The sequence below is a fragment of the Capra hircus genome, chromosome 8 (assembly GCF_001704415.2).
Source record: "Capra hircus breed San Clemente chromosome 8, ASM170441v1, whole genome shotgun sequence".
In the NCBI taxonomy this organism is placed as follows: domain Eukaryota; kingdom Metazoa; phylum Chordata; class Mammalia; order Artiodactyla; family Bovidae; genus Capra; species Capra hircus.
Window position 1 is genome coordinate 47,390,586 of NC_030815.1, and position 20,225 is coordinate 47,410,810.

A 20,225-nucleotide genomic window follows, 5' to 3' on the forward strand; every position below is an offset into this window, starting at 1 on the left:
GTCAGAATACTGGAGTGGTAGCCTTTCCCTTCTCCAGGGGATCTTCCCAACCCAGGGATAGAACCCAAGTCTCCTGCATTGCAGGTAGATTCTTATAGATACCAGCTGAGCCATGAGGGAAGCCCCAAATAATTTATTACCTCTATATAGTTACAACTGTGTGTGTTTGTGTGTGTTGAGTATGTGTGTGTTGAGAGGAATTTAAGATTTATCCTGTTAGCAAATTTCAAGTATACAACACAGTATTGTTAACTATTTTTCACGTGTTGCACATTAGATCTCCATAACTCATTCCTCCTGTGTAACTTTGTACCTTATTTTCTCTTTTCCCCATCAGCCCTAGCAATTGCCATTCTACTCTCTACTTCTTTGAGTTTGACAAGAGATAGCTGCACTCTCATATTCCCTGCAGCATTATTCACAATAACTAAGATATGAAAATAGTGTTTTGAGTTAGGTGAAAGAGAAAAAATTGAGGAACGGATGGATAGAATGGAGCTAGATTTTGGAAGTCTTAAAAGCAGAGTTGGGACTTCCCTGGTGGTGCAGTGGATAAAGAATCCGCCTGCCAATGCAGGGGACACAGGTTCAGTCCCTGGGCCTGGAAGATTCCACATGCCACAGAGCAACTAAGCCCATGTACTGCAACTACTGAAGCCCGCATGCTCCAAGGCCTGCACGTCACAACTAATGAGCCCCTGTGCCACAACTACTGAAGCTTGTGTGTCATAGAGCCACCAAGGCACAACTGCTGAGCCCACATGCTGCAACTACTGAAGCCCGTGCCCCTAGGTCACATGCTCTAAAACAAAAGTCACTGCAGTGAGAAGACCGTGCACCGCAACTAGAAAGCAGACTCCACTCTCTACAACTAAGGAAAGCCTGCACACGGTCAAAAATAAAAGGATAAAAAATAAAGTCTCTATGTTAAAAATACTGCTTAAAAAAGCGAAAGTGAAGAGTTTGCTCTTGATGATGTACATAGTAAGGATTTGCTGAATATTCTGGAACAAATAACGGCATCCTAAAAGCAGAATTAATACACAGGGTGCTTAGAGAATAATCAGAGCATAGGAAATGAGCTATAAGGCTAAAGCACTAAAGAGCTGAACTTGAGTATGAGAACTATAATGAGGAGGAAGGCAAAGTCCCTGTTTGCCATTTTAAAACAGTCTTTGAAAAGAATGACACAGCCTGACTCCTTACGCAAAGTCAAAATAAAGCTTAGACTCAAATCTGACCACAGACAGCTAACTGAGTAACTGAAGAATTAGTTCCAGTGAAGGATTTATCCAGCTTAACAGTCAATGGAAGAAGCAAAAAGTAAAAGTTAATGTTGTCCCCTCAGATCACTCTCATGGGTTACCAGGGAAAAGAGTTCTCAAAGGGCATACCATTCATGATCAATAAAGTGATGGCTGCCTACAAACCAGAATTGTTTCTGCTCCTTTGAGTCAGGAAGGCTGAAATGGAGAAATGAACATGAACAAATTGTCATCAATTCCTTATCACAAATTAGAATCAGCATGCAAGTCTACACAGCCTGGCACTTTGCTGCTTATATATGCCAAAATAAACTTAAATCCAAAGCCATTTTAGATATTACATTCATTTTTGTGTTAGGACAACTTAATGAAAATTTGAAAAGATGCTACAAAACCCTGCTGCTTTAAGACCTGTTGACAATAAGAAGTGCATACAGTTTCCTAAAACTGGAAAAGAGATAACAGAAAATGATCAAATATAAGGTACCTGGTTTGCCATCTTCTCCAGATTAATTCTTCTTTGATAATTTTGGTAACCCCTATCTTCAACCTCCTCCCTACTCAGCTATGGTGAAGATGCTCTCAGGGCTTGTACAAATGTATGGTATTTCTTCTATCTACTTCAATAATCTACATGACAGGTATTTCCAAAGCATGCAATGAATCCACATGCTCTAATTTTTTCCTATATCATTAAACTTAAAATTGCACTTAACAGAATCATTCCATTTCTAAAAAATGAAAGAACAGTTTATATTAAATTGTTTCACTTTGATGGCCCCTGAAAGTTATACTCTTTTATAGAGAATATACTTTAAAGCAAACATAAAGGAATGGTATATGCCAATTTCATGTTATCTATGAGAGAAGAGGCCACAGCTATTAAGTGCGGGCGGCTGCGACGGCGCACAAATAGCTGTGAAAAGGAGAGAAGCGAAAAGCAAAGGAGAAAAGGAAAGATACAAGCGAAGAGCTGACTCATTGGAAAAGACTCTGATGCTGGGAGGGATTGGGGGCAGGAGGAGAAGGGGACGACCGAGGATGAGATGGCTGGATGGCATCACTGACTCGATGGACATGAGTCTGAGTGAACTCCAGGAGATGGTGATGGACAGGGAGGTCTGGAGTGCTGCAACTCATGGGGTCGCAAAGAGTCGGACACAACTGAGCGACTGAACTGAACTGAACTGAGGGGGCCACACCTTTTGATCCATGCTGATTTGGCCTCAATTTGAACCTTCCACTAATCTTACCAGCTTTGTAAAGAGCAATTGAATCACAAAGTCAGTGCACAGCATCTTGTTAATGAGATTCACCCATTTCCTCAAGAAACATTAAAGAGACTTCTCTACCCTTGGAAAGGTAAGAAAAGTCAGAAAAGAAAAGATGCAATCCCTGTTATCAAATTTCTCAGTCTTAGGAGAGAGACAATTTCCTGAGTGTAAAGAATGCTTGGTTATACAAGTAGATGAGTGGGTGAAGGCTCATCTAAAAGGGCACACACCTCAGGCTGGGAGCTTCCAGAGAACTTTCTAGAAAGGCGTTGGCAAAATAGGCCTGCAAGTCAAAACCAACTCATTTGGTTTTGTGAGAAAGCTTTATTGGAATGCATTCTCAATTATTCCTTCAATTACTGTCATAGCTGCTTTCATGGCACAATGGCAGCAACGTGTAATTGCTATGGATACCACATACCACAGTCTAAAATGAGCCCTATTTAGCCCTTAGCAAAAAAGTGAAAACAGTTTACTAACTCTTACTCTAGAGAAAGAGGTAATAAAGGATTTGGAGATAGGATCTGTCCATCCTGGTAGGGAACCACATGCAAAGATAGCAGAGTGACCAAAAAGTAGATAAAAAAATGTTTTTTTCAAACTAAACCATGAGTGGCTCAGAGTAGCTAGAACATAGAGTATGCTTGGGAGGTGGAGAGGAGCATGACTATAGGAAGAAACATGGACCAGGTTACAAAGCACTTTATGCAATAGGTGGTTGAAAAAGCTATGTTAATTATAACTACCATTTTTCAGTGTTTGCTTTTTGCCAGGTGCTACTCTATTAATCCTTTCACATTCATTACCTCATTTAAGTTTCACAACAGTCCCATGAAGTAAGACTATAACCTGCATTTGATAAGTGAGTAAACAGATGCAGAGAGAATGGAAGTGAGGTTACACAGCTAATAACTGACAGGGAAGAGCTCTGAACACAGGTGGTGTAACTCCTATGCTCTATACCACTTGTAAGGCAAGTATGAGGCAGTTATCACCACAAAATCTTTGGGAGATGCCATCCAAAAAGACAAGACCTATGGAACTCCAGACTCCTAGAAGACAAAGGACACATGCATTTTCCTAATGAGAATTAAGAATCCACAGGAATAAAACTTCGAAGGAATTTGGAGAATGTCAACAAGTCGGTGCTTCCTAATGACCAATTAGAAATATTCCTCCTTTCAAAACCCTGAAAATGCAGGGTATATGAAATTCTGACATAAAGAAGCAGAGTAAGCAGAAAAGAGCAGAGTTCTAGAATCAGAAATGTCTGATTTTCATTCAACTAGTAAACGTCTTCTACATCCAATTTCATGAAAAACTAAGCTACTCACAGCTTCAGCAGCCTCACTTATAAAATTAGGACCATAATACACACATTCCAGGGTGACAGCGAGGATAATAAAAATATCCTAGTGTGCAGCACAATGCCTAACACAAAGTAGTAGGTCAATAATGCTAGTTTTTGTCATGGGATTTTTAAGGATAAAGGAGTATCCAACACATAAGAAATAAAAATGTGTTCAATAATTGTGTGTTATATTAATAAATTAGGAAATAAACGTAGCTAATCAGATACATCTCCATTGCAAATATTTTAAATCTGCAGTTACTCCAGATGCCTTTCTCTTACCCATCTTTTATCAATCCTTTCCTACAATTTAATTGCTCATCAATTTCTTTCAAATCTATGTTACAAAATAAATCTCGCCTTCCTTTCTTGTGTTTGTGTCAGGCCGATCCTGGTCATCTCTTGACTGGACTACTGCTGTCATCTTCTAATAGTTTTATCTCTGTCAGTCTTTTCCTCTCCTCTAGCCCATCTCGAAACTGACAAACAGGGTTTTAAGATAATCCCACTGATCTTCCTACAACCTCCAATGGCTCCTCATTGTATGAACAATGAAGTCTGAACTTTTTCATACAACCCACAAGACATATTCTTATCCAGCCTCCCTGCCCTGCCCCCGCCATCTAACTACCCTGCCATAATTTCTGCTCCTTTCCCACTGGAGTAGGGTGCCATTTCCTCTTCCAGGGGACCTTTCCAACCCAGGGACTGAACCCACATCTCCTGCATTGGCAGGCAGATTCTTTATCATTGAGCCACCTGGGAAGCCCTCACCTAAACTGTGAGGGCCTCTAAATCAGAGGTTCCTTTTCATTTGACTTGACATCCTCTCATATTAATTGCGCATGCATGCTCAGTCTCTGCTGCTGCCAAGTCGCTTCAGTCGTGTCCGACTCTATGCGACCCCTTAGACGACAGCCCACCAGGCTCCCCCGTCCCTGGGATTCTCCAGGCAAGAACAATGGAGTGGGTTGCCATTTCCTTCTCCAATGCAGTCATGTCCAATTCTTTGCGACCCCCTGGACTGTAGCCCTCCAGACTCCTCTGTCCATAGGACTCATACTAATTGTTAGTAAATATTTGTCAACTGGCAAAATGTAGTGATAATTACTCCTAGTCTAACTGTCTCCATAGATTCTACCATCACATAAAAACAACTTCATTCTGAGTCTGTTAGAATATAGCACTCCCTTACCAAATGTATGGCCCTGTCCTATGCCCAGTGGAACATACAAAGAAAAAACAGGGTCAGAAATCAGAAAAAAATTGGATCTTTCCTCCTGTGCTAAATTTTAGGAGTTTATGAAAGGGCACAAATGATCATTAGCCTTTGGGATTAGGTTAGGTAGAGACACAAACCAGCTGCCCACATCCTTCCAATTCTCAAAGGTATTCCAATAGTAACAGATAATTGGCAGGTTTTCTTTTCATGTAAACAAGATCTTATCCTGAAACATCAACCCCAAAAATGGATATTTCCTGCTTGTCAATGTTATACAAATAGATGTGTGTTTTTTCCTTGAGGAAAATGAGAGGAGGATAAAAGTAAGCTTAAACCACTCTAACCACCGTAAGTTCAGAGTTCTCTTGGAAAAACTGTGTTTGCTTTGTACATATTGAGATCTAATTATAACTGCTTTATAACAAGTGTCATTTTATGAATTTCATCTCCTCCTGATGACTGCCTTTTTCACAGTGCTATGCAAAAAGTATCAGCTCTATTTGTCTTTATTCCCTGTATCAGGCATACTTCAAAGAACAGTAATTAATAGGTTGCAGATGACAACTAATACATATTCAAGATGAAAATATATTTTAAAGGATGCCAAAGGCTAAGAAAACATCTATGTACCTATTTTTTCATTGCCCCTCACTTAAGTGCATAATATTAAGAAGGTAACAGAATAAAACAAGAAAAATAAAGACTTCCATTACTGAATACAGTGTCATTATTTTAAAACAATAAGAAATTGGTAAATAGGTCCCTTTAAAAAAAGATCCAGCCTTGTCTGTTTTGTTTACTGTAGCATTCCTAGCACCTAGCACAATGCCTGGGATATGGGCAGTGCTTAGTATTTGTTGAATTAAAGAGGTGAATGTAGAGCATGGAAGAAGGCACACAATGCAGCTTCTGTCTACAGAGATACATTCTGTAGAAAAGAAAAAAAGTAAAAGTAGAACAAAGTTTTCCTAAAAGAATGAGGACACTAAGGCATGTTAGAAAGGGGTAACTCCAAGGGAAGAAAATGTCTCAGAATTAACTTAAACATTGCCAACATCAGCATTTAGCTATAGCTGGTCTTCCTAAATATGAAAACCATTCATACCAATTTACCAAAAGAAAAGTACAACACACACACACACCACACAAAAATACACACACACAGTAAGCAAAAATGAGTTTTGTCTTGTCTTTACACAGAGAAAATGGAGAAAATGGAAATCCTGTTCATGGAAAAAAATATGGCTGGAACTTCTCCAGATATTTGTTGTGACTTTAAATCAAACCAACACAAATGTGTTTGGTTTGTTCTGCCATCTTTGTTGCAATCATGTCATCTGTGCCACTACCTTCATGAAACATAATAGTTTCCACTGGATTAGAGAACTCTATTTCGAAGTATTGAGTCCTCTTTAAAAATGGAAATAATGATATTGCTTGAGGGATCAAGGATTGAACTCAAAGACAACAAAGTTATCTAGAGTTTCAGAACTCAGACTTTAGGGGTGCAAGTTTAGAATGATAATTAGGTTTGATATGCAGAATCTGAGGGCCAGTTTGGAGTTTGGCATGGAGTTCTGATTTTCATTGAAGGAAAAACTATTGGTCAAATGCATTAAATATGGCCTACTTATTAATTTGAATGAGAGTGGTGGTAGCTCAAACTCATCAAAATGGCTATTATCTCCTATTTGGTTTTACACCTAGTTCAAATCCTGAAAATCAATAATTTACACTGTTAAACACTTAGTATGTGCCAGTTCTATTGCTTCTAAGAGTTCATCTAACTTAACTTCTAAAATTATGAGATAATTTCTATTATTATCTTTTTCATAGATAAGAAAATAGACTTCGGTACCTGAGGTTAAGCAACTTTCTCAAGGCCATAAAATTAGTAAGTACTCACAACGTGATTTGTATGCATGAGGACAGACCCCCCCCGCAAACTACACCCTTAACAAGCCTCTCAACATTGGACAGTCTGTTAATATCTGTTCAATGGATGAATGAATAGTGCACACTCGTCATTGGCTCATATACCGTCAACCCACTTTTCACTCCTCTGTACTTCACTACACCTCATTGACAGACACTATCCTAAAAATGGCTTCCCAAGAATGATTTTTTGCTTTGTAATATTTATGAGGCTAAACTGAAAAATAACTTCTTAATTGTGCTGCATAAAAATAAAATTTAATTTGTCCTATTGTATTGCAGTTGTTGTAACTCCATTCTTTATGATGTATAGGGTAGCTCTAACCTCTCACACAGAAGCAGCACGTTTTTGTGGCCTACAAAGCTAAAAGATACTGTTAAAATGAAAAATATCCCATTCAAGTGCAGATGCCAGCATCTAAGAAAGACCATGGAAATGAAATTTTAATATGATAGATTTTTTCCTACATCAAGTCTTATTACAAGAATCATTTCATCATAACAATAATAGGAGATCATAATTTGTTGTTGTGAAAGACTTGATATTGCCCCTCTCTTAACAGCTTACTCATTGATTACCTTTATACTTCCTTTCACAAAGTGGGGGGAAAAAAAAAAAAACAGAAGTGGGATATGGTGAACTAGCTTTAAAAAACTGAGATGCCATTATTCTCTTGAACAGATACTTTCAAAAGCCCTATTCTGTCAGATTGTCTATGTACATCAATCACATTTTCTGAATTTAGCATGTAATAGACACATTGGTTACCAACAGGACTGAACAGTTTAAATTAATACAATCCGTGAAATTCTCACGTTCACAATGCACAGCATGGTATCACATAGGTCTTGTCTGCAAAATCTTTACTACTGTAATGGACAGACAGGACATTAACTCATAAGGCAGAGAAAACCCAAGATTCTTCTGATTATTGTAAATGACAACAGATAGTGTCTTATACAACAGAGATATTCAGTCTCTTTTTGAGTAAATAAGTAATATATTTAAACTACAAAATGTGTAGGAAAGACCATATGTGCTTTGAAGTGACGGGAAAAAGAGCAATGTAATTAGTATAGCAAGCTTCATTTTTCAGGAATTGCAGTAGCCTGAGTAATGGCATTCAAAGATACAAGGTCCTAATTAATCTCTGAAACATATAATTGTTACCTTACAAATGTGATAGAGTTAGGATTCTGAGGATTATTCCACATTATCTGAGTGGGCCCTACATGAAGTCGCAAGTACTCTTATAAGAGAGAGGCAGAGGGAAATCTGACCTAGACAGAAGAAGACATGGTCACGGAAGAAAGGGCTGGAGTAGTGTGGCCCCAAGCCAAGGGATGCCTACAGCCACTGGAGCCTGGAAAAGACAAGGGACAGACGCTCCTCTAAAGACTGCAGGGAGTGTGGCCCTGTTGACACCTTGAGTTCGGTTTGTGATACTAATTTCAGACTTCTGGCCTTCAAACTACAAGAAAATAAGTTTCTGTTGCCTTTGTGATTGTTACATGTAGCCACAAGAAACTGATACAGTCATAATTAAGTTTCAACATAGTATAATTATCTAATTATTATTTTTCAAATATATATAAGTATATTTTCTTATTTATATGCATGCTAAATCACTTCAGTCAAGTCCAACTCTTTGTGACCCCATGGACTATAGCCCATCAAGCTCCTCTGTCCATGGGATTCTTCAGGCAAGAATACTGAAGGGTGCTGCCATTTCCTTTTCTGTTAAAAATAACCTAATAAGAAAAACTTTTTCCTAAATTATCAATAGAAGCATTATTAAGGATGCTATGAAAATACGCTTTTAAGGAGGTAAACCCACAAGTTTCAGAACTATTCAAAAATGCAAAAAGACTTAAGAAATTATAAACCTCCACTGATATATATGGCCGTTAAACTCTTAATGTGGAAGCTGAATGACTCCAACCTAGAAAATGTTTCACCCACTTTCTGTTGCTGCCTCAGTGAGAGTTTTTATACCCTGTGTTTCCAAATGGGTATCCAAAAGACTCTTTGTGAGGCTCTCATCCATAAGAGCCTCTCTAGATTTTTCATGCATGGATTTTAAAATATAAGCACCAAAAATGAAATAGTGTTAGAAAGCTAGGAATGTAAAGGAATTATGAGGAGACTATTTCCCAAAAAACTTACTCTGAAATCGCACTAAAAGAATGCATGGTAGAACGCTGAATTTCTATTATTACCTGAGGCCTCAGGAAAATCTATTTTTTAATAATCCTGTTATCCCAATGATTTTTTGTAAGGTATTATCTTCCATTAGTTGAGAGGAATGCAGAGCAGCACCAAAATGAAAAAATGAGTTTTTAACATGCTTTATTTCACAAAGGCAGAATCTAGGCATTTTGCCTACAGAATCAAAGTACTGTTTGGGATTTATTTGGCACCTGTTAAGAGAAACAAGTCCATGAAGGCGATTTAATAACATAACTAAAAGCAGTTATTTAAGAAAGCATGGGAGAAGTTAACACATTTTTTTTTCTTAGAAATTTTATAAAACATAATAAAATACTGAGTTAAATATGCTAAAATTATCATTTTTATATTCGATAAATTAGTTTGAATGGTCAACAGCTTCTTATCACCTAGGAAAAAATTTTTTGTTTTTCTCCCAAATGAGTAGAACAAGCTACTTAAAGATATGAAGGCATGAGGACTTGTTGGACTCTTGTTCCATAAGAGATTATTTAATAGTGGAATATATATTTGGTTTCCTGGATAATTTCCCCATCATTGTAAATAGATGGGAATTTTTATTTAAAATTCTCAAAAAGGTACTATATTTTTAAAATATAAGTGCCTTGTGGTGTTTCCAGTTTAATTAAAATTGTATTTCAAATTGACTTATAAAACAGAAAGTCTTTTAAAGGCAGTATCCCACCTATATTTTTGCCAATCTTATTGAGGTATAACTTACATACAATAAGATGCACTCATTTTAAAAGTACATATCAATGAATTTTAACAAAATTATACACCTGTGAAACTACCACCATGAGATACAAATATTTCTATCACTCCCAAAAACTTCCTTGTGCCCCTTCCCAAACAGCAAAACTCCCATCCCCAGCCCTAGGCAATCACTGCTCTGCTATAGATTTAGATTGCTTTTTTCTGGAATCTCATACAAATGAAAACATACGATATGTACTCTTTTGTTTTTGACTTTTTTTCACTCAACATATTATTAGGATTTAACCATGCAATTTTATTTCTCAGTCCATTCCTTTTTATTGCTGAGTATTCTATTGTATGGATATACCACAATTTGTTTATTAATTCATCTATTAGTGACCTTCCAGGTGTTTCCAGTTTGAGACTCTTACAAATAAAGCTGCTATGAACACTAAAGTGATACTCTTTGGGTGGTGATATTTTCATAGGGACAACAGAGATATATGGTAAGTGTATGCTTAATTTTATGAGAAACTGTAAAACTGTTTTCTAAAGTGTTCTGAAGTGTTGCACCTGTTCATATTCTCACTAATATAGGAGGTTCACTTGTTCCACATCCTTACCAATACTGGGCATTAATCTTCTTAATCTTAGTCATTCTATCTAGTGTGTAGTTGGGGTTTTAATATACATTTTCCTGATAAACTAGTGATACTGAGCATCTTTTCATGTGCTTACTGGCCATTTTTATATCATCCTTTGTGACGTTCCTGTTCAAATCTTTCAGAGAACAGTCTACCTGTTGAAAGATATCTACCCATGCTAACCCAATGCCCAACCTATGGACACCCAATAGTGACTGAATGAATGACTTGGTGCTATCTATCTTATGACATTAGTGCCTTAGGGCTTCCCAGATGTTGCTATTGGTAGAAAAAAAAAAACACTCCTGCCATTGCAGGAGACCTAAGAGATGCAAGTTTGACCCCTGGGTCAAGAAGATCCCCTGGAGTAGGGCATGGCAACCCACTCCACTATTCTTGCCTGGAGAATCCTATGGACAGAGCAGTGTGGTGGGTTACAGTCCACAGAGTCACAAGGAGTTGGACGTGACTGAAGCGACTTAGTGTCTTAATCTAAGTTAGCAGATAAAGAATCTACAAGAAACAAGTATTGGAAGTATATCTGAGAGGGCATTAAAAAAAGTAAACTGTGAACAAAAGCCTTTGGAATGGGAGAAAATAATAGCAAATGAAGCAACTGACAAACAACTAATCTCAAAAATATGCAAGCAACTCCTGCAGCTCAATTCCAGAAAAATAAACAACCCAATCAAAAAATGGGCCAAAGAACTAAATAGACATTTCTCCAAAGAAGACATACAGATGGCTAACAAACACATGAAAAGATGCTCAACATCACTCACTATCAGAGAAATGCAAATCAAAACCACAATGAGATACCATTTCACACCAGTCAGAATGGCTGCGATCCAAAAGTCTACAAGCAATAAATGCTGGAGAGGGTGTGGAGAAATGGGAACCCTCTCATACTGTTGGTGGGAATGCAAATTAGTACAGCCACTATGGAGAACAGTGTGGAGATTCCTTAACAAGTTGCAAATAGCACTGCCTTCAGTTCAGTTCAGTTCAGTTCAGTTGCTCAGTCGTGTCCGACTCTTTGCAACCCCATGAATCGCAGCACGCCAGGCCTCCTGTCCATCACCAACTCCCAGAGTTCACTCAGACTCACGTCCATTGAGTCAGTGATGCCATCCAGCCATCTCATCCTCGGTCGTCCCCTTCTCCTCCTGCCCCCAATCCCTCCCAGCATCAGAGTCTTTTCCAACGAGTCAACTCTTCGCACGAGGTGGCCAAAGTACTGGAGTTTCAGCTTTAGTATCATTCCTTCCAAAGAAATCCCAGGGCTGATCTCCTTCAGAATGGACTGGTTGGATCTCCTTGCAGTCCAAGGGACTCAAGAGAATTCTCCAACACCACAGTTCAAAAGCATCAATTCTTTGGTGTCAGCCTTCTTCACAGTCCAACTCTCACATCCATACATGACCACTGGAAAAACCATACCCTTGACTAGACGGACTGCCTTATGACCCAGCAATCCCACTGCTGGGCATACACACCGAGGAAACCAGAAATGAAAGAGAAACATGTACCCCAATGTTCATCACAGCACTGTTTATAATAGCCAGGACATGGAAACAACCTAGATGTCCATCAGCAGATGAATGGATAAGAAAGCTGTGGTACATATACACAATGGAGTATTACTCAGCCATTAAAAAGAATATATTTGAATCAGTTCTAATGAGATGGATGAAACTGGAGCCAATTATACAGAGTGAAGTAAGCCAGAAAGAAAAACACCAATACAGTATACTAACACATATATATGGAATTTAGAAAGATGGTAAGGATAACCCTGTATGCGAGACAGCAAAAGAGACACAGATGTATAGAACAGACTTTTGGACTCTGAGGGAGCAGTAAAGGGTGGGATGATTTGGGAGAATGGCATTGAAACACGTATACGATCATGTAAGAAACGAATCACCAGTCTATGTTCGATACAGGATACAGGATGCTTGGGGCTGGTGCACGGGGATGATCCAGAGAGATGATATGGGGTGGGAGGTGGGAGGGGGGTTCAGGATTGGGAACTCATGTACACCTGTGGCGGATTCATGTCAATGTATGGCAAAACCAATATAGTATTGCAAAGTAAAATAAAGTAAAAATAAGATTTTTTTTTAAAAAGTGAAAAAAAAAAGTAAACTGTGAACAAAACAGAAATGTTAAAGAACCCAGCCAAAACAGAAATATTAAAGAACCCAGCACGTTGGGTCCTTTTACTGTCTCACATAGACATGTAAACAAGAAATACTCTAAGAAAATGACTTTAGAAGACATGATTACTTTGAAAACCAAACAAATCATTTCATACTCACCTCTAACTACTGCCTTACCTCAGCTTTGAGGAAGACTTATTTTATTATCCCTTCAATACATTATTTGCCTGTACTTGATGAATCATTTCTCTTTATTATGCTCTGTCACTGTCAGCAAATACATGAAGGAAAAAAAAATTAAAGTTTCTAAAAAGACTATAAAAACTTTTCTTTGGTGAGAAGGTCCTATGGAAATGGGGAAAAGAAATGGGGATGAACATTAAAGTAATTGGAAATATCTTTTTAAAAGGATGAGAAGTTTGCTTTAATTCAGCTTTAACAATATGCTTTAAAAAAACCAATATTTGATGGAACGTAATGAGGGAATATTTGAGTTCAAGCACCAACACTGGGAATGATCTTTTGTTGGTTCTGATGTGGCAAGCAACAGAAAGATTCCAGCAAACTCAAACAAAAAGGAACTCACTGAAAAGATATCAAGGACTCCCAGAGCGTCCAAGATGTTTGAGAACCTAGAAAAGAAGCAGCAAGGCGATTTTAGATTGAGGGAGCTGGAAGCTCTGCAGTGCTTTTAGCAGGAATGGTCTCATCACGACGTGGCCTCTGCTGAGATGGAGTAACCTCAGCCTCAAGCAATCTCATTGTTCATGCTCCAAGAATGGAGACTCTAACCATCTGTGCTTTAGGTCTCATACCTACCCCCATGACCAGATATTGGTGGGCCCCTCATTACAGCCCCCTCACTGACTGTTTCTAGGGGGAAAGGGTATCCGTGTGTTACATGAAACAGAAAAAGATCCTGAGCATTCAGGAACTAATCAATCTCCACTAATGACTTCAGGCAAGCTAAATATCTCAATCTGTAAAACTCTTCTGAGAATGGCCCTTCCTCCCCAACTAAAAGGTTCCTAAAAGGCTCTAATGATACAAGTACATAAGTGCTATGAAAACCATAAGACATCTAGAAAATGTTAACATTTCCTTACACTGATAGGAACCTAAAGCAGGATATGAAAACACATAGTAGTGAACGTAAACTTGAGGAAAATAAAACTAACAAGCCATCATAAAATGTAAAATGTCAGAGCCATTATGAGTTTTGTTCATCTTAATATAGCACCTACTTCCTACAGCAATTTTTCTTCCAGAATAACTTACAAAGCTCATATTAGAAAAGGCTTTATGGATAAGATTTAATGTAGTATAATAATATTTACAGTAGTAGTAAGGTGTGGATATTTATTCTAAAAAGATTTTTCCTATTAAAAAATTTCTCCTAAAGGACCAAAAAACCCAATGACTGGTTAAATGTCTCAAGTCTGAGAAATTTTCGTGTATATTCCAGTGGTTTTTCTGTTTGTTTGCATGTTAGTAAGTTTCTCTTTGCCTGAGGAATAATTTATTTCTGAGCATGATGAAAAATCAGTCAGGTATCAAGTCAGGTAATTTACTGTGGCCATAAATCTTGAATTCTCTTAGTTTTCATAACTGGGTAACTAATAGCAAAAGAGACAAAAACACCTGCAATAAAAATTTATAACTGGAAATAAATGTCACAAAATACTTTTCCTTAGAAGCTCTAATATCACAATGTGGAAGTAGCGAATGCATTGAACTGTACACTTAAAAATGGTAAAATGGTAAATTTTGTGTTACTTATCTTACCACAATAAAAAAGTAAAACTACATTATAAGTTGACATACATCATCTCATTTTGGATAATTTCCTTCCTATAATATGTCAGTCTGACGGTTTCCGTTCCATAATAAAGACTGGAATAATAATAACAATGCTCATATCTTGGTTCAGATGCATATTTCAGGTGTAATTCTCACATGAGTATTAAAGCTCCTGAGGCTCAATGAAATCCAACAAAACTACTTTTTTAGATAAAATTATGAATTATCATTGATAGTCAACCAATCACTTGGACTAATTAACCTAGTGATCCAGTGGCTGAGAGTCTGCACTTCCAATGCAGGGGCAGGGGTTCACTCCCTGGTCAGAGAACTAAGACCCCACATGCCATAACATAGTCAAAAAGATAAATTTTTAAAAATAGTCAGCCAACCACAGTACAGATGTTTAACATGCTAATTATTAGAGAAATGCAAATCAAAACTACAATGAAGTATCACCTCATACCAGTCGGAATGGCCATCTTTTAAAAGGCTACAAACAATAAATGCTGAAGAAGGCGTGGAGAAAAGGGAAACCTCTTACACTGTTGGTGGGAATATAAATTAGCACAACCACTACAGAGAACAGTATAAAGTTTCCTTAAACTGAAAATAGAGCTACCATATGATCCAATAATCCCACTCCTGGGCATACATCCAGAGGAAACCATAATTTGAAAAAATACCTGCTCCCCAATGTTCCCTGCAGCACTATTTACAACAGCTAAGATACGGAAGTAACCTAAATGTCCACTGACAGGAATGGATAAAGATGTAGTACATATATATAATGGAATATTACTTAGTCATTAAAAAGAAAGAAATAATGCCATTTTCAGCAATATGGATGGACCTAGAGATTACCATACTAAGTAAAGTAAGTCAAAGACAAACATCATATGAGGTCACTTATATGTGGAATCTAAAAGGATGGTACACGTGAACCTATTTACAAAACAGAAATAGAGTCACAGATGTAGAAAACAAACATGGTTACCAAGGGAGAAAATGGGGTATGGATAAATTGGAAGGTTGAGATTGACATATACACACTACTATAGACAAAATCGATAGCTAATAAGGACCTACTGGACAGCACAGGGAACTCTACTCAATACCCGGCAATGACCTATATGGGAATAGAATCTAAAAGAGAGTGGATGTGTGTGTGTGTATATATATATATAACTGATACGCTTTGCTGCATAGCAGAAACTAAACACTGCAAATCAAATATATTCTAATATAACACTAATTTTAAAATAAAATGTTCTGCTACATATCATTTTAAATAAAAATTTTCACATGTTCCATATTTAACAATCTTCATAAACATTAGCTACCACCTTTGTGTTATACTACTCTTCATAAGGAGGAGAGAACAGTAGGAATCTGAAACATCTCAGGGTGGGTGGTGTGGGTGGAAAGTCTGGTAAGAAGGGGACTGGGAAAAGTGAGAATTAGAGGTGACTGAAGAAAAGACCAGGACAAGAATGCTACATAGACTGACTTTATTGCCTACTTCCTCCTTTAAAGGGCCACCTAATTAGCTGAACAAATGGGTCTTAAATAAACCCCTCCTTCATTCAGGATGATGCTTAGAGGAATTGTGTCAAGCACAGACTCTGAAAGGAGCAATGGAGCAAATATTACAGAGGTACGATAATACAAATATCAACTCAGGGAGAAACCATGACCATTCTGACACCATACTAAAAGGAAAATATGAAAAAAGGAAGCAGTATCTCAGACACTGAAGGAAAATGTGACAGATTATCTACACAGTTATAAACAGACACTCAGCAAGCCATGCCATCTGTATGTATTATTTAAGGATTGGTTTTCTGTCCTTTTGACTTGGGAAACTCTGCCTTTGAGATCCCTCAATCTGCATTCACTACTGAACGCAGAGGCAGAGTTATGACCCCTTGACCACACACCTAGTTCCCCATAGAATCCTAATAAACATTTTACAAAAACCTTTGAGATTTCTGATTTCTGATTTCTTCAGGGTTCCTTCAAGAAATCAGTCTCCTTATGCTTTAGATAACAATTTGAAGGTTTTTCTTGAAACATATCTCCAAAGACGTCAGGTGAACTAAAAACATTTCCAAGATCACTGAAATTAAACAGGGACTCCAGATGAGACACATTCGGCTGAACCCATGTCATAGTGCTTGGCTTCTTATAAACAGTTAGCTTTTGAAGATTATTCAGCTGAAAAAATACACACATTATTTGACATTTTCCAGTATCTCTAGATCTTTGAGACAACCACATATTACAGCAACTCATAAAATCTTACCTTTTTTGTTCAGTGTAGATTTAAGAATAATTTATCAACCTTTGGCTTTATCAGTTTACCACATACACATAGTGATATGGGTGACCTTTAAAGGGCCCCTCCCACATTCATTACCACATCAAGATGCCATATCTACAAAGCAAAAACTTCTCTAATTTCCGCCCATGAAACTGAACAAATATATTCTATGACTATTCCCTATATTGCTGATTATTAAGAGTTTCATTCAGTTCTTAGCACTTTCATTTCAGTCTTTCATCACTTGCTCAACAAAGCAAAAAACCTGGAGCATAATTCCACTTCCTGCTGTGAGCAAGTTGCTTTCATTACCATTATATTTACTTCTCCTGTTCATAGTAAATATTCAGTCTTCGAAAAGCAACTTTATACTGACAACATTATATGAAGTAAACAGGAAAAATCCAGTAAGGATGGCCAGAAAAATCTTTCAATAGGATTTTTTTTTTTAATTTACGAACCACACTTTTAACAACAATCAAAATTTGCCACTTTGTTTTCAAGATTCATCCTTTAAAACCATTTGGGAATGTGACCAGAATACAGAATAAGCAAACTCTCCATCTAAGCAATATATAAACCTGGCATTTTTGAGTAAACACTCCTTTGTTCACTAGGAGTTATTTATTGTCACCATTCTCTACAAAACAGTCTTCTGGAACTGAAGCCTGCTACCATGAAAGTGGTTTTAAGTTTGTTTTCTTCCAATGTTTTATGCTCATTACTGAACTTTTATGGATAGAAAACATTACCATGTTCTTCTAGAAATTAAAAAAAAAATGTTTTTGCTTTTAACGTTTTGTTTTCAGTATCTCTGGCTATGGAATTTAAGAAGTATATATTTGAAAAACTCTAAAAGGATGGCTCAGGATATTGACATTACAGAGCAATAACATCTTTGCCTAAACCAGTAAATAATATTTTTCTTTTATTTCTCACAGTTTACTTCTTTCTAAACCTTAGCCTCAGCTTGCAATTTCATAATACAGAGAAACAATGTTTTTCCGATGGGGCCAAGATTATTAAGATGTCAACCAAGTCTTCACGTAACTAACCTACTTCCATCATCTGCCTTTCTTCCAAATCCAGTAATGTTTTTACCTTGTCCAAGACAAGGTGAGAGAAGGGGCTGAATGAAACAGCTGGCTAAGCTTCTGGACCTTGAGGGCTCCCAGGGAGAGTGAACACAGCTCGGTTTTTCAACCTTCAGGGTCTGCTTTTGGTTTCCACCCAGAGCTCCCATCATTTGGATTCCTAAGGCTATCTTACAGACCACTATCACTTGACATCATCATAAGGCTTCTGATAGATAATTCAAAACACAGTCTTCTGTGGAGAAATCGAATTTCTTTGTTGTTTTATATCTCAGTTCAGTAACCCTAGGTCCAATTTATATTTGTGTCATATACTGTTCAGAAACCATCATTTTGTGCCTTATGGCAAGCCATCTACCAATTCTTAAGGTATCTGGGTTCAAATTTTCATCTTTTTTCCCACTACAACATTTCAGAAAACTCATCGGATGACATGTATACCAAGATACTGTGCAAGGGGTCAGGTAAATTAGACATTTTGTTTTCCTCTGAGAGCTGATAAGCCAAGAAGAGAAACAAGTAAGTATGCAAAACAAGTTAAATACCCCAAACACAAGCAATATCATAAGACAGGACATAGTTCAAATGTTAGATTTACTTTTAGTTCAAATGTTAGGTTTCTTTTAGTTCAAATGTTAGGTTTACTTTGTGGCCACTGATTCTCAGCCAGTTACTCTGCTTTTTTGGCACAATTTTACAGATCCCCTCAGTCTTCACTATGACTTTGTGTTTAATAAGCCTCTCTTCTCTCCATTAATTTTTCCCTTTATGTGGTTTCATTTGTCAGCACACAAACATGCCCTAGCATTATTCATCTTATAAGGAAAAAAGCACATTGACAGTGCATGCCCTCTTAAATGCCCATCCCATTTTTTCTGCTCCTTTGTACATCAAACATCTCAAAATATTGAGTACACACACAGTCTCCACTACTTTACCTCATTCCTCAGTCTACTCCAATCTGGCTTCTGTCCCCATTACTGAAACAAAAATTTCTTGGCAAGTTCACAAGAATATAAAACTGCCAAATATAATGGTCTCCAGTATCCTCATGTTTCTAGATCAGTCTCTGTAGCATTCAACCCTCTTATAGTCACTTCTCCTCTCCTGGAAGATTTTCTCTTGACCTCTGTGACATGAGAAACTAAATACATCTCTGGTTGTTCTTTTTGTTTCCTTTGATGGTTTCTCTACTAAACATATCCACAGGGTTCTTTTCTGCACTCCCTTCTCTGTGTATTGTCATCATCATTCATTTCCAGGGCTTTATTACCATCTATAAACAGATGATGTCCACACTATCTCTTACTCGAACCTCTCTCTGGACTCCAGTTATAAATGTTCAACTAACCAACTTGATTCCATCATCTCAAAATCAGTATGTTCAAAACTGGACTTCTCACTCTCCTCCAAAGCGTTTTCCTCCAGATCTTCATGAATTCTGAGGATATTACCATCTACCCAGTTGCCCAAACCAGAAATTTGAGATCTATTCTTGATTCATCTGTCTCTCTTCACACTCACACACAACCCAATTGCAAATTCAATTGCTCCTATCACCAAAATACATTAGAAAAAGAAAATCAATTTCTCCATATCGCCTCTGCCACAAACCTAGTCCAGGCCCATTATCATTTCTCATTGAGTTTTCCACTATAGCTTCTCACTTCCTTGTTTGTCCCTTGTTCACTACTGCCTACAAAGCATCTGGTGATATTTTAATAATATCCATAAGCTCACATTATCTCCCTACTTAAGTCTTCAATGGTTTCCCATCACACTTGCAATAAAATCCAGACTTCTTAACTTTCACCCACAAAGGGCTACCTATCTGGTCCTATGCTCCTCCTCAATTTCATCTCTTACCACTCTCTACCTCATTCTCCAGCTGCAGCCTACTAGTCTCATTTAGTTCCTCAAACACATCAAAGTCCTTTCTGCTTAAGAGGCTTTGCTTGTGTTTCTCTCTCCACTTGGAATTCTTTTCCCCTAATGAGATTTTCCTCACCTGTAGATAATAGCAGTTTCAATACCGCCTCTTCAGAGAGGCTTTCCCAGGGCCTCCCTCTAAGACATACGGCATTTGCCAGTTATTTTTTTCCATTGCACTTCACATCACATTTCACAATTATGGTTTCATCTTCTTATTTACTGGCCGTGTCTCCCATTAGACTGTGATCTACACAAACATGGACACTTATGACACTGCCTCACACTCTATAAGTA